Source organism: Ranitomeya imitator, chromosome 2 (genome assembly GCF_032444005.1).
Source record: "Ranitomeya imitator isolate aRanImi1 chromosome 2, aRanImi1.pri, whole genome shotgun sequence".
Classification (NCBI taxonomy): domain Eukaryota; kingdom Metazoa; phylum Chordata; class Amphibia; order Anura; family Dendrobatidae; genus Ranitomeya; species Ranitomeya imitator.
Genome location: NC_091283.1, coordinates 710,584,730 through 710,600,051, shown reverse-complemented (window position 1 = coordinate 710,600,051; position 15,322 = coordinate 710,584,730). Strand labels below are relative to the sequence as shown.

The 15,322-nt window shown below is 39.6% G+C and overlaps 1 protein-coding gene across 2 annotated transcripts in view; it reads right to left on the bottom strand.

The window, feature by feature from the left end:
- Positions 1-15,322, bottom strand: part of NRG3 (neuregulin 3) — a 1,535,957-nt gene that overhangs the window by 1,262,566 nt on the left and 258,069 nt on the right. The gene's annotated exons all lie outside the window — the stretch shown is intronic.

Below are 15,322 nucleotides of genomic sequence, written 5' to 3'. Positions count from 1 at the left end.
CCATTAATGTCTCATAACAAACATTACAAAAATTACAATACCCCATTTTAGACAAACCAGAGTACTGTATGTTAAAAAAAAGTAGTATTATTTTAGGTCAGATTAGACAAAATCATAATTTAAAAAATCAGATAAAACATATTTGCACTGTCCTAGTAATATGATAAATGATGTAAAGTGCAAGTTCAAGGACCCTGAAAGTATAATAGGCTTCATTCATCTAAACTGTCTAACAAAAAAAATCATTTTTCTCAGAAGCACCTGTTCACAATGCAGATTTTTTTACAGAACCATTTAATAAGTGTTCAATGTTATCAAATGTTAACCCCATGCACAGATGCATAGAAACCCCATGAAGAGGCACATATTACTGTGTCAGCATAGTTTTCCATGTATAGGGCATGTTGCTTTGGGTTTACTGAATTAGAGCTGCAAGTCCTCTGCATCCTTTTCACAGCAATACTATTAAATTATTATTATTATTTATTATTATAGCGCCATTTATTCCATGGCGCTTTACATGTGAGGAGGGGTATACATAATAAAACAAGTACAATAAACTCTGCATTCATATTTATAAAGGTATCATTGAAATCAATGGATGGTTATATACATACGGTGGCTTGTGGAAGTGTGCACCATCTTGGTTTTTCCCTATTTTGTGATAAACATTTTTGTAATCCGATTTGTGTGTGATGCATTCAGCAGCACTAAATAGTCAAAGTTGGTGAAGTGAGAAAAACATAGGCATAAATTTAATTTATAGGATCAAATAACTAAAAATTGGCACGTGCATATGTATTCATCCCTTTTGCTATGAAGCCCCTAAAAATTTCTGATTCAAGCAATTATATCAAAAGTCACACGTTTAGTGAAATGAAGTCCACCTGTTTGCATTCTAGATGTCACAAGGTCTGATAGTATATACACACCTTTTCTGAAATGCCACAGAAGCAACAATACCATTAAGCAAGAGACACCACTAACCAAACAACACCATGAAGACCAAGGAGATCTCCAAACAAATTAGAAACAAAGTTGTTGAGAAGTACAAGTCAGGGTTGGGTTACAAAAATATTTCAATCTCTGATAATCCCCCTGAGCACTGTCAAATCCATTAACCATCCAAAAAGGATGCTGCCCTTCCCATGGTTGTTCCTTCCTGGTGAAAGACCTGGCTATTTATTGCTTGCATTGAAAAAAACGTGATGGTGTCTCCGTGGCAATTCTACATGCATTTGCATATTTTCCATAAGGGATGGGGCAGTGTTCTGAATTACTGCGTTGAGAAACACGTGATGGTGTCTCCGCGGTGTTGGATGTTTTGATCTTCCCGAGGTCATTCATCCTTATGTTTATAGTCCTTTTACTAGTCACTGCTCCTAATAGCCAGTTTCCTACTCCACACTGATGAGGGGCAAATACCCCGAAACAGCTGTATGTGGATGGATACCATGTTTTGGCATAGGTGGTTTTCCCTTTTTGATGCTGCCCTTCCCGTGGTTGTTGCTTCCCCATAAAAGACCTGGCTATTTATTGCTTGCGTTGAGAAACACGTGATGTGTCTCCGTGGCTTTTCTACATGCATTTGCATATTTCCCATAAGGGATGTTAGACAGTGTTCTGGATCACTGCGTTGAGAAACACGTGATGGTGTCTCCGCGGTGTTGGATGTTTTGATCTCTCCGAGGTCATTTATCCTTATGTTTGAGGTTGTGAACAGGTGTCTTTTATATGGATAACAAGTTCAAACAGGTGCCATTACTGCAGGTAGTGAGTGGAGGACAGAGGAGCCTCTTAAAGAAGAAGTTACAGGTCTGTGAGAGCTAGAAATTGTGCATGTTTTTAGGTGACCAAATAGTTATTTTCCACTATAACTTGCAAAATAAATCTTGCTAAATCAGACAAGGTGATTTTCTGGATTTGTTTTCTCATTTTGATTCTTATAGATGTGGTCTATGTATGATGTCAATTACAGCCCTTTCTCATCCTTCTAAGTGGGAGAACTTGGACAATTGGTGGCTGACTAAATACATTTTTTGTATATACACATATATATATGTGTGTGTGTGTGTGTGTGTGTGTGTGTGTGTGTGTGTGTGTGTGTCTCACTGACATATATAAAGGGTGGGCCATGCGTATGGATACACCTAAATAAAATTGGAATGGTTGGTGATATCAACTTCCTGGTTGTGGCACATTAGTATATGGGAGGGGGAAAACTTTTCAAGATGGGTGGTGACCATGGCGGCTATTTTGGATCCAATTTTATTTTTTTCAATGGGAAGAGGGTCATGTGACACATCAAACTTATTGAGAATTTCACAAGAAAAAATAATGGTGAGCTTGGATTTAACACAACTTTATTATTTCATAACTTATTAACTAGTTTATCTTTGTTTACAGCCATTGACATGTCACGGAGGTTAACATGTGAGGAGCAGATAGAAATTGTGTTGATGTCTGGTGAACGCAATACCCGGATCATTGCAGCAGATTTCAATTAAAGACACCCTACGCTAGAAAACTGTCACCATTCCCATGTTATTTAGATGTATCCATATAAATGGGTCACCCAAAAAAGTTTGCGTCATCATTGAACATAATGTTCTGTGCAAACTGAGGGTCCTGCTCTCATTTTTGCTTTGCCCATTCTGCAAATTCAGCGAACTGATCTGGCATCAGTCGAACATCCCTTCGGTGGATATTAGCTACTCACAAATGGCTCCCATACCAAATCCAGCTGCTGCAGCATCTCAACGAGGATGACCCAGATCGGCACGCTGAATTTGCAGAATGGTCAAAACAAAAATTGGAACAGGATACCTCAGTTTAAACAGAATATTATGTTCAGTGATGACCAGGGCCGGACTGGCCATCTGGCAATTCTGGCAAATGCCAGAAGGGCCTGTCTGGTCATGGGCTGCCTTGTCTGCTACATTGTTAGACTCGGTGTTCTCAAGACACCCATACTGTTAAGAGTTGTGATGGAACACAAAGTCGCTGACTCCGTCACTCACCCCAGCAGCCACAGGTATCATTAGAAATATTGGTCTTGTAGAAAATCTTCCTTTCCTCCATCCAGGGTAATATTAGTAATATATTCCATCTGGTTCATGGGGTCAGGGACAACATGGGCCTGTGTGATTTCAAATGCCAGGACTGAATTTCAGCCCCAGTCCGTACCTGGTGATGAGGCAAACTTTTTTGGGTGGGCCATGTATATGGATACACCTAAATAACATGGGAATGGTGACAGTTTTCTTGAGTAGTGTCTTGCATTGAAATCTGCTGCAATTACCTGGGTACTGCGTTCATCAGACAACAACACAATTTCTATTCGCTCCTCACGTGTTAAGTTAACCTCTGTGACATTTCAATGGCTGTAAACAACGTGAAACTTGTAAATATCTCATGAACAAATAAAGTTAAGTTAAAACCAAGCACACCATTGTTTTTCTTGTGAAATTCTCAATAAGTTTGACCCTCCTCCCATTGGAAAAAATAAAGTTTGATTCAAAATGGCCACCATGGTCACCACCCATCTTGAAAAGTTCCCCCCTCCATTTACTAATGTGCCACAAACAGGAAGCTGATATCACCAACAATTCCCATTTTATTTAAGTGTATCCATATACATGGCCCACCCTGGATATCTATCTATCTATCTATCTATCTATCTATCTATCTATCTATCTATCTATCTATCTATCTATCTATGTGTATATATCTATTGTATCTATTCTATTCCAATCTGTCACGCTCTGCTATTACTGTAAGTGGCACCTGAATTGCCAGCTTTTCTCATGGTCCGAGTGCTGTGTGAGTTTTTTTCTCGCACCCATTGACTTATATTGCGGGATGCAATCCGAATTCTGATTATAATTGCAGCATGCTGCGACTTTTTTCCAGTCCGATCGTGATCCAAGCCAAGCTGGAAAAAAAAACGCAGATGAACACACAGTGATAGAATAACATTGGTTCAAATGCAATCTGATTTTTAATCAAATTGCTTTTTTCCGATTTCATCGCAAGTGGGAATGAGCCCTTAGTTCCACTACATACTGGGCTATCATAATTCTGCTTCATTTGTAAATGACAATGGCAAAAAGCTTCAAGAGATGAAGTGTAAATTAGAATTAATATTACCATAAGTATTTTTGCAGCCAGGCGATATTATTTATGTATAACTTAATTAGTCTCACATTTGTTAGATCCATATGTTGTCATTTTTTTCCTATCCTCATCTTTTCCTTTGTGCCTTATTGGTCACTTGGCCTCTATCCTGGGAACAGTATCCAGATTTTGTTAGGACGGATAAGCAAAGCCAATGAGACCCTACTGTGATGCTGGAGCCCTCTATTCTGTTCCCGCCAGGCACTTGTCACAACTCAGCAGGAAAATACTTACTTGACACTTGTCACCTTAGGTGGGAATCTCAAAAGAGAGGTCACTAATTGAATTATCAGTAGACAGCAAAGATAATTTTGGAATGAAAATCACTGGTGGAGATATAAGGTCAGTTATTGTGCGAAGGCGTAGAGAGAATTAAGAAAAAAACTGATGAAACAAAATATGTGTTTTTACATTTATAAGGACTGCAATTTATTTGTTACTATATACTCCACTCACCTATGAATATTTACTATTGATAGGCAAAAAATAAAAATACAAATTCCTAATTCACCAATACTCAATAATAGCTATGGTTTACAATAACCATATTGGGTGCACCCCACCAACCTGCCTTTATTGTTGGCCCTCTTCTCCAGATGTGACAGGGTCCTGACATACATGGAGATCTGTGGCCTCCTACTCCCTCCAGTGGACCAGGGCTTATTATAGGGGATTACCTTCTTTATCTAGTTTCTCTCCACAGGTATTTATTTTTAGTCCCAGTAGATGCTTATGGGCCATTTATTGATGCAAATAATTCTTAAAAGCTTACTTAAAAGCTTAACTTTTAGAAACAGGCGCTTCATGGTTCCAGATCCCTTTAACCTTTGTATTGAGTAGTCTCTGCACAGAGTATCTGGAAAATCTCATATTATCACTCAGCACATACCAATAAACCTATTAAAGTCTGTGACTTGGCTTCCCTGAAAGGGTCATCCCTAATAATGATCCACCTCTAGGTGGGGACAGCAACTCAGGCAATGATCTCAGCACCGCCCCCTGAAGAATCTTGAGAATCCCGAGTGCATGCTTGGGGACTCAAACAAAACAAAACAAAAAACACAGGAAATTAAAGTAGCGAGGGAAGGGCATGACCTTTCTAATTGAAATATGTTACAAAAGTGCTTCGTTTTTTTCTACATTAAATAGTTAGAAAGTAATACAAAATATTTAGTTGAGTTAGATTTCTGACTACATCCTTATCTTACAGCTGCAAAATCATAGCAAAATAAAACACAATGGATGAAGCTTTCAAATATGAGCGTATCCTTAAGCAAGTGTAATATATCATGTTAAGTTTCAATTCATTTTCCATTTTCTAATCAGATATTATTATAAACACGATACAGTCAGGACACCACCGGCGTAGAAAATAAAATCATTTGGCTTAAAAAGATTATTATAAAACAATGGAAAATGGTTTTATAAAGAAAATCATACTTGCTGTATTAGGCAACCAGTTCTATTACAAATCTCTATCCAAGTACTTAAGTGACAAGTAACCAGGGCAGACATCTAACTTCTCTGTTACGATGACAGCTGCCAGCTTGGATCAAGTTACAAACGCTTCTTAATACTTTGCTAAGTCATACTCCTCAGGGGTTTATATACAGCAGGGCAATAATCCACTGCATTATACCCTCATATCATATAAATAAATACACCGGCCTTACTATGATAGAGCTGTACTATAAAGACTATCCTTTATTTTTACTCTATGAAATGCGTTAATAATACTAAGTTGGGTAAAAAATATACTTTTGGGGCTTTTGGGTTGCTAAGAGTGTTGTATGAAATCTGTCACTGTGCATTAAAAACCACTAGAACACTTTCATTTTAGCTATCTACTGGAACAAGAGATGTCCCACAAAATGGCTGACTTTAATAAGTAAGAGATAGTTATAAAACTAAATTGAAATGTTATATCTAGATTGCATAAGATATCATTAGAAAATATACATTATGAGAACTAATAAAATCAAAACAAGCTTTGGGATGATTATCGTAGACAAGAAGTTAAAGGGGTGGTCCAAAACTAAAATCTAATTGATTTATTTTATGTTAGGGCTAGCAGAACGCACCAAATAATAAGACAGATAGAGTATGGTGCGTTCGCAGCCCGGGGTCCACCGTTCAGAGATGGAACCTGCTGCCAAGTAATGACGGACTATATGGCGGTACTCATAAGTATACACACGTGGGTTAAACTTCACCCAGCGTGAAGGAAGCGATCCTGTTGCATCACAGGATCGCGGTACCGCACATAGAGCGCGAGCAAGTAGTCAGCGAACTCAACCCCAACTAGGATTGAAGTCCGATTAGACCCTTGCTGGCACAACACCGCAACTGGGTGTGTAAGGAAGCTAAATAGCAATATTAGGGCACAAGAGTGCATGCGGAGCCGCACTGACGAACGCCACTAACCACCCAGGCTTGGGTAGGGAAAGCACAGAGGAAGTGCACGGCGCGTACTGGCGGTCACAGCAACTGGACGCTGTAATGTGTGATACGTGCTGTAGGATAAGTCGGGCGCCAGATAGCAACCATACACCTTCCGCGAACAGACATTCAATAGGGAAGGGGTATCCAAGGACGACTTGCACTCACAACAAACACACGTAAGCAAATGTACACTAGCGCATGGCCGTGCGGTCATGCGCAGTTTATATAGTTGCAGCACAGGAAGTGGCCACAGAAACTTTGCCCTTCCAAGACCTGCCAAGAGGACCAATGGAATGTGCTGCAGAGCCTGAGCACATGACCCTCGATCTCCAACGGGAGATCTTGCCCTGGGCATGCTCAGTGTGTGCAGACAAGGACTTAGTCCCAGAGAAGTCCGCTCGCTGCTGACCAGCACTGGCTTTAATGGCAGAAGCTGAAGAAGCAGCAGTAACTCTCTGTACAGAGTGAGACTGAGCAAGACGCTGGGACCGACGTCCCTGCTGAGCAGACTCCACTGCGGCTGGATAAGAATGGGAGACCGCAGCGGAGATGGCTCGAGATTCCCCCTGTGCAGAAGCGAGAACTCGAGACCTAACATTTTAATATTTTAAACTGCTTCTTCTTTGATGACACTTTGAGAATCCCAGTGCATGTTAGGATTGTTATATGAGTCATCATCAGGAGCAGAGGCTCCAGGGGCAGGGCATATTGCACAGTGACAGTGCACTCCCTCGCCAACTCTGAGCAGAAGTAACAAGCTGGAATAAGAGTGCACTGTAAGTGGGCATTTGAAGAAGAAGAATTATGCAGCAGAAGCCAGCAATGCATAATAAAAAAAACATAAAGTAAAGCAGTTAGAGCAGAGAGGGAACAGTAAGGATGTTTTAATTGAAGTATATTATAAAAGAGATTAGAATAAGACATTAAATAGATAGCAATTTAAGGTCCAAATATATTTTTGTTTTGAGACACTCATTTAATCCCTTCATGATATGACTATTTCATGTATTTTAATTTTATTTTTTTCCTCCCCTTCTTCCAAGAGTCATAACCTTTTTATTTGTCCATCCACACAGCCATATCAGGGATTGTTTTTTTGGCACAACTTGTATGTTTGAATGACACCATTTATTTTATAATGTGGTGCATGAGAAAGCATGAAAAGTATTCCAAGTGCTTTGAAATTGCAAAAAAAGTGTAATTTCACAATTGTTTTTTGAGTTTTTTATTTACGATGTTTAACATGTATTAAAAATGACCTGGCAGTGTGACTTTCCAGGTCAGTACGAATACGCAGATGTAAAACATGTATAGGTTTTTTTTTTATTTAAGTGGTAAAATACAAAATCATTAATTTGTAAAAAAAAATATGTTTTTGCTACTGTCGCCATTTTGCGAGTCCCATAATTTTTCATTTTTTTGGATATGAGGCTATGTTAATGAGCTGATGTTCTTACTGCTATCATTTTGGCTACTTTTCCTTAGAACCAAAAAAGGCCTATGAAGTGTATGTAAAACAATGAAAAAAGTTTATTTCAAATACATATCCATAAAATCATGCTAACAGTATATAATGGATGCCTCAACAAAAACGACTATCAACCAACAGCAGGAAGACACACTAATTCACATACAGGTATATACCATAATAGGTATTATAATCATATGGTAACCATAAAACAATTGTATTAGTCACCATCAATAAATATGGCATAATAAAGTGTCTACGTGCATAGTGCTACTCTATTATGAAAAAATAAGGAGCATGGAGTCACATACTAATACCTGTGTGAAGTGTCAATGAAGCTGCGTCTCACCCCGACGCACGTTTCGCCTATTCTTCTTCCGGGGGCGTCTTCTTGCGTTTTCATTTTTCGCTCGCCTCCTTCCCAAAGTCATAGCTTTTTTATTTTTCTGTCAATATGGCCATGTGAGGGCTTATTTTTTTTCAGGAAGAGTTGTACTTTTGAACTACACCATTGGTTTTACCATTTTCTGTACTCGAAAATGGGAAAAAAATTCCAAGTGCGGTAAAATTGCAAAAAAAGTGCAATACCACACTTGTTTTTTGTTTGACTTTTTTGCTAGGTTCAGTAAATGCTAAAACTGACCATCTATTATGATTCTTCAGGTCATTATGAGTTCATAGACACCAAACATTTCTAGGTTCTTTTTTTTCTAATTGGTGAAAAAAATTCCAAACTTTGGTTTAAAAAAAATGGTGCAATTTTCATTTACCCGTAGCATCTCCATTTTTTGTTATCTGGGGTTGGGTGAGGGCTTATGTTTTGCATGCAGAGCTGAAATTTTTAATGATACCATTTTGGTGCAGATACGTTCTTTTGATCGCCCGTTATTGCATTTTAATGCAATGTCACGGCAACAAAAAAACCCCTAAATCTGGCATTTTTACTTTTTTCCTAGCTACGCCGTTTAGCGATCAGGTTAATTCTTTCTTTTATTAATAGATCAGGCAATTCTGAACACGATGATACCAATTATGTGTAAGTTTGATTTTTTTATTGTTTTATTTTGAATGAGGCGAAAGGGGGGTGATTTAAACTTTTATATATATATTTTTTTCATATTTTTAAAAACTTTTTAAACTTTGGCATTATTCAATAGAAGCTGCTACAACTCGATTGCCTTTGCTACATAGAGGCGATGCTCAGGTCGCCCCTATGTAGTTGAATTGAAGCATTGCTATGAACGCCGACCATATGGTGGCGCTCACAGCAATCTGGCATCAACAACCATAGAGGTCTGCAGGAGACCTCTGGTTGTTATGCTGATGCACTGATGACCCCCGATCATATGACAGGGGTCACTGGTGAGAGTATTTCTGGCCGAATGGCCGGATGCGCTTGTTAAATGCCGCTGTTAGAGTTTGACAGCGGCATTTAACTAGCTGTTCAATGCTGTAGATAAGCCCCCGATCCAACCGGCAAGAGAAGAAAAATAACTTTTATTATATTCACCTCCGGGTGGTGTGGTCCGATGGCTGTCGCAAGTCCTGGTCCGGTGCCTCCCATTTTCATGCAATGCCGCCCTCCTGTTTGCTTCACAGGCTCCCCGGCATCAAGTTCCTGCTCCCTCCTACTTATCTGCCCTCTTGAGGGCAAAGCAAATTCCTGCAGTACATAGGCGCTGCACCTCTCTGACCTTTCCCAGCTTCTGCGCACTGCTCTGGGCAGATAAGTATGCCTGAGCAGGAGCCCAATACCAGGGAGCCAGTGTGGATGATGCACAGATGCATCATGCACATGAAGCTAGCAGGACGATGACATCACAAGAAGATGGGAGGCGCCGGACAAGAATCGGAGACACCCATCTGACTGGACCGGCCCCAGGTGAGTATAATAAAAGTTATTTTTCTTGTCTTGCAGGTCAGATCAGGGGCTTATCCACAGCATTATAGAATGCTGTAGATAAGTCCTGAAAGGTGATTTGCGTAACTTGTATTGGCCAAACCTGTTCCCTTTAACTCCTTAACGACCGACGATATGTCTTTTAATGGTGGCAGTTAAGGGGATTTATTCCTCAACGCTGTTTTTTAACGGCACTGAGAAATCAGTGTATTTTAACATTCCTGTACTACAAATTAGTGCTGGAGTTAGGGTGGTGTTGTTAGGGTTTGGGTTAGGTTTGTGGTTAGGATTATGATTGTGTTGATGTTGTGGTTAGGGTTGGGATTAAGGTTAGGGGTGTGTTGTGGTTAGGCTTGGGGTTAGGGCTATGTGTTGTTGGAGTTAGAATTGAGGGGTTTCCACTGTTTATGCACATCAGGGAGTCTCCAAATGCGACATGGTGACCACCATTGATTCCAGCCAAATTTTGCATTCAAAAAGTCAATCAGTGCTCCCTCCCTTCTGAGCCCTGTCATGCAACCACATAATGGCTTTCTTCCCCATACGGAGTATAGGCATATTCAGGACAAATTGCACAACAAATTTTGGGTATTTTCTGTCATATCGACCCCCCAAAGGTAAATGGTGGTCCCTAAAAAAAGGTTTTCAACATTTTGTTGGAAAAATGAGAAATTGCTGGTCAACTTTTAACGCTTATAATGTCCCCCCAATAATTATATTTCCAAATTGTACTGAAGTAAAATTGACATGTTGGAAATCTTATTTATTAACTATTTTATGTGACATGACTCTGATTTAAGAGCATAAAAATTAAGTTTGAAAATTACAACATTTTCAAAAATGTTGCCAGATTTACATTATTTTCATAATTAAACGCATTTTGAAAAAAATTTACCACTAATATGAAGTACAATATGTCACAAAAAACAATCTCAGAATTAGTGTAATCTATTGAAACTTCCAAAGCTGTAACCTCATAAAGTGACAGTGGTCAGAATTGTAAAAATTGGCTTGGTCATTAAGGTCAAAATTTGCAAGGTCATAAGTGGATAAATTAACAGTGTCACTAGTCAGTCATTAAACAGTACAATAGGGGCTGTATAAAACACGGATGCTGTCTGACATAAAACAGTGCCTCACTGGTAGCATGTTATACTGCAGTTCATCCCTATATAGTAGCTGAGCTGCAATGCCAGACCCATTCCACAGACAGATGTGATACTGAAAACAGCCCTATTTTTCCTTTATGTACAAGAACTTCCCCATAGAATAGAATAGCTTCTAACAACTTAATCATGTTTGTTTTTATCGTCCAGTCTTCTTCCACTATACAAATAAAAGGAAACATTATTTTGCTTTATTGCCACACATACATTGTTTTGCAGTCATTAGAGGTGGCGGTAGCTATAAGTTTCTTTGTTTTATTTTTATTATGATCACTCTTTTTAATATACTTTCAAATTAAATGCATTTAGAAAAATAGAAAATGTTCCTTTTTTCTGTGCGATATGGTTTTTAATAAAGTACTAATTCAAAAGAAACATTAAATAAATTAAAATTATGCAAATTCTCGAATGTGTGCATCACTGCCAACAGTAATATATATATATATATATATATATATATATATATATATATATATATATATAGATATAGATATATAGATATATATTTATATATAAACTGTATATATACACATATATATTTTTTTTCTTTCCTGTACTATAACTACAAGACTATTAAAATAAAATAGTTATTGGTGAACTTCCTTAATAACTCCAAATTTGTTCACATGGGTTTATAAAGCTAATTACATACTTTAAAGATAAGGTCTATATTCTTGGAAAAAAATATCATGTATCCTGTAAATTTAGTTTCATGTAACAATGGTTGAGGAAAGAGTATTATATGTACGTGCATAACTATAGGAGGTGCAGAGGTGACAGTTCCGTCTTCACATGAGGGTTCTCAAAGATACCTCCCACCAAATAAAAAGACATGGATAAACTTGTCACTTGGGATGAGCGAACCAGAACTATAAAGTTCGGGGTCCATTCAAGACACCTATTGTCAGTACCTAAACCCGAGCACTGACATTTAACAGGATGTCTGATTTGTTGTTCGAGTTTGGATGCATAATAACATTTGTTGGAATGCTGCAGTGCAGTAAATCAACAAGCTTTTAGACTGTGGGCACTTCCTGAGTCATCACAGCCATTACAAGTTTTGGCATTTTTGCAATTGGGCGGTGCAGCACCTGACCGGCCTTTGTATATGTTGGATAATGTGTGCAGCAGCCATTCTGCTTTGATCAGTGTAGGGACAGGACACAGCTGGAGTGAGGGACTGTGTTAAGTTTTGCACTTTGCAAAAAAGCTGCTGTGTGGACTCTGCACATGTCTGAGTGGGAGAACTGTATCAATATGTGTATGAGCTCTGCAACCCAGCCTGTGAGAGTACTTGCATTTAAGACTCTGTGTAAACTCTGCAATGCCACCTGTGGGAGTACTGTGCCTTTAAGCTGCTGTGTGTAATCTACACCTCCACCTATGGGAGTACTGTGCCTTTAAGCCTCTGTGTGCAATCTGAAACACTGCCTGTGAGAGTACTGTGCCGTTAATCTGCTGTGTGTACTCTGCAACCCCGCCTGTGGGGGTACTGTTCCAAAATACCTTTGTGTACTCTGCAGCCACGTCAGTACGAGTATTGTCCCTAAAAAATAAATATACTCTGCAGCCGTCTCTTTGCCATTAGAAGCCTCAAAAATGTTGACTGTATCACTGTGTGTAACTGTGTGTATAAGAGTACTGTGGAAAAAGATAATTTACTCTGCACTCGAGTCTTTGAAATTTTTGGTACAAAAAAGTTATTGTACTCTTGAGCCATTGAGGTTATGAATAAGAAGTATCACATCAAAATGCTTCAACAAGGATATCTCATTTTCTCTTGGGACTTTCTCCTTGGATGATATATTTATCAATTTTAGATTGTGGATTTTTCATTAAACCATGCTTTTACTGATGGCAAAATTTTTTGAATAAAGATTAACAATTTGTCTGAAGTGCTGGATCAACTTTCTCCTCTTTATAAAAAAATAATTTTACTGTACTGCTGTGTTTCTGCGAGTAGTGTGGCAAAAAAATTATTCTACTCTGCAGTTGTGTCTTTGTCATCTTTGGTACACAAAAGTTATTGTACTCTGCAGCCATCGCATTGCCATTGGTAGGCCAAGAAAAATAATTTTTCTGTATCTATATAATAAGTGTCTATATTAGATGTGTGGCAAAAAGGTACATCTACTTTGCTGCCATCTCTGTGTGAATAGTGTGCTGAAAAAACACTTCCAAAAATTAGAAAAGCATCAAGTAGGGGACAAGAATGTGGGGATGCTGGTGTAGCTGCTGCAGGAAAATTACATTGTGGTTCTCCATCTGCTACATGCCCAAAGACAACACCTTCCTCTGGTGCACGCACACCACAGGATGTTATGCGTTCCTTCGTAGGGACGAATTCCACTTCACAAATGGTGAGCCCACAAAATGTTGAAAAGGTGTTGCATTGGTGTTCCTTCGCATTATCTTCCACCCAGCCCAGTACAGAAAGCGCATAGTTGGCATCTTACGACCATGGTCTTCTGGCTTCCACCTCACCACATTGCAAATCAACCAAGCTGTCTGAGCCTCAAGCCATGCAGCAGTCTCTTCTGCTTTTTGCATGGAGGATAAGAACATGGGAGTATTAGTGCATAAGGTCAGTGGACAATTGCAGTGAATGTCAGAGGATGAAAAAACACATTTGCCAACTGCATCGTCTTTTTGCAGTGTGCATACTGGCAAGAAGAACAGGGGTTAGGAGTGGGTGGAAGATGATGCAGGGAATGATGAGGTCCTAGACCCCACATAGAGCAGAGGCCATCCTAATGATGTGCACAGTTTGGAGAAAGAGGACGTGATCACACTGACCAAGCAGCAAGAGGGGAAGTGCAAAGGCACAGCGGGTGACTCCTAGCCAGTACAACGGCTGCTCCTGCCCACCACGCTTCTGACATCAGCATATCAAAGCCATGTCAAAAGAACTCCCTGGTATGGCATTTCTTCAGGGAATATGCTGAAGACAAGTGCCGAGTGTTTTGCAAGCTGTGCCATCAGAGCCTAAAGAGAGGTATAAACCTCGTCCATGTGCATGACGAGGCATCTGCATTCCAAGCATGAGGTGCAATGGAGTACACACCTTAAAAAGCATGACAAATTTGAGCCTCCTCCCTCTCCTGCTGTGGTCTTGGCCTCTTACTCCTGCTAATGATGAACAGGGCCACCTGCCTACCCAAAAGGGGAGGATGTGACACCACCACCACCCACACTGTCCCATTGAAGTGTTCAGCTTTCTATCCGTAAAACCCTCAAGAGAAAGAGGAGATACTCATCTAGTTACCTATGCGCGATGGCCCTGAATGACAGCATTTTAAAATTACTGTATTTGAAATGCTGCCTTTCCAGCTGGTAGAGACAGGCAGTTTGAAAAACAAATGTTGATGGCTGTCCTCCAGTTTATTTTTTCCAGCTGCCACTACTTTTTCAGGTGTGACATCCCTGCCCAGCACACACATGTTGTGAACAGAATAAAATGCACTGCGCAACATCATCAGTGGTAAGGTCCACACAACCCAGATATGTGTACCAGTAAGCATGGCCAGGTACGTTACACTGGATAAAGGTAGTGGCAGCTGGGTCAGAGGTGGAAGGCGTAGTAGCCCATGTCCTCCCATCACTGATGATTGCTGGATGTTTCTCTGTCCATGTTGCCTCCTACTTCACTCTCTCCACTGGCACCTAGTCCGGTAACAGTGCTACCTACACCACCAACTTCCGCACATCCAGGGTGAAATGATAGCAGGCTGTTTTCAAACTCTTTTGTTTGGGGGAGAGTTCCCACACTGAGCAGAAGATGTGGATGGGGATCAAAAAGCAGACAGATGAGTAGTTGTGCTGATGAAACTCAAGCATGATCGGGTGATGTGTAGGTGCCTCCTTCCTAAATTAGAAAAAAAAAACTGTGTTGGCTACCTCTGCTTCTGCTTCTCCCATCTACACCACTAAGTCCACTTTCTCCACCCCCTCCTCCAGTTGAACTCCGCCTCCTGGTTTTAGCTTGTTAGTTTAGTTTGGGTTTATTTTATGTTGTTTTAAGTCAGTTCCATAAAAAAATACAGTTTTGGATTACTCCTCCCTTGCTTCTTCTACCTATACTACCATGTACACCGCTTCTGCCACTTGGACATATGCCTTCTGGTATTAGTAATAGTTTGAAATTTGTTAATTGTAGTTTGTTTAAAGACT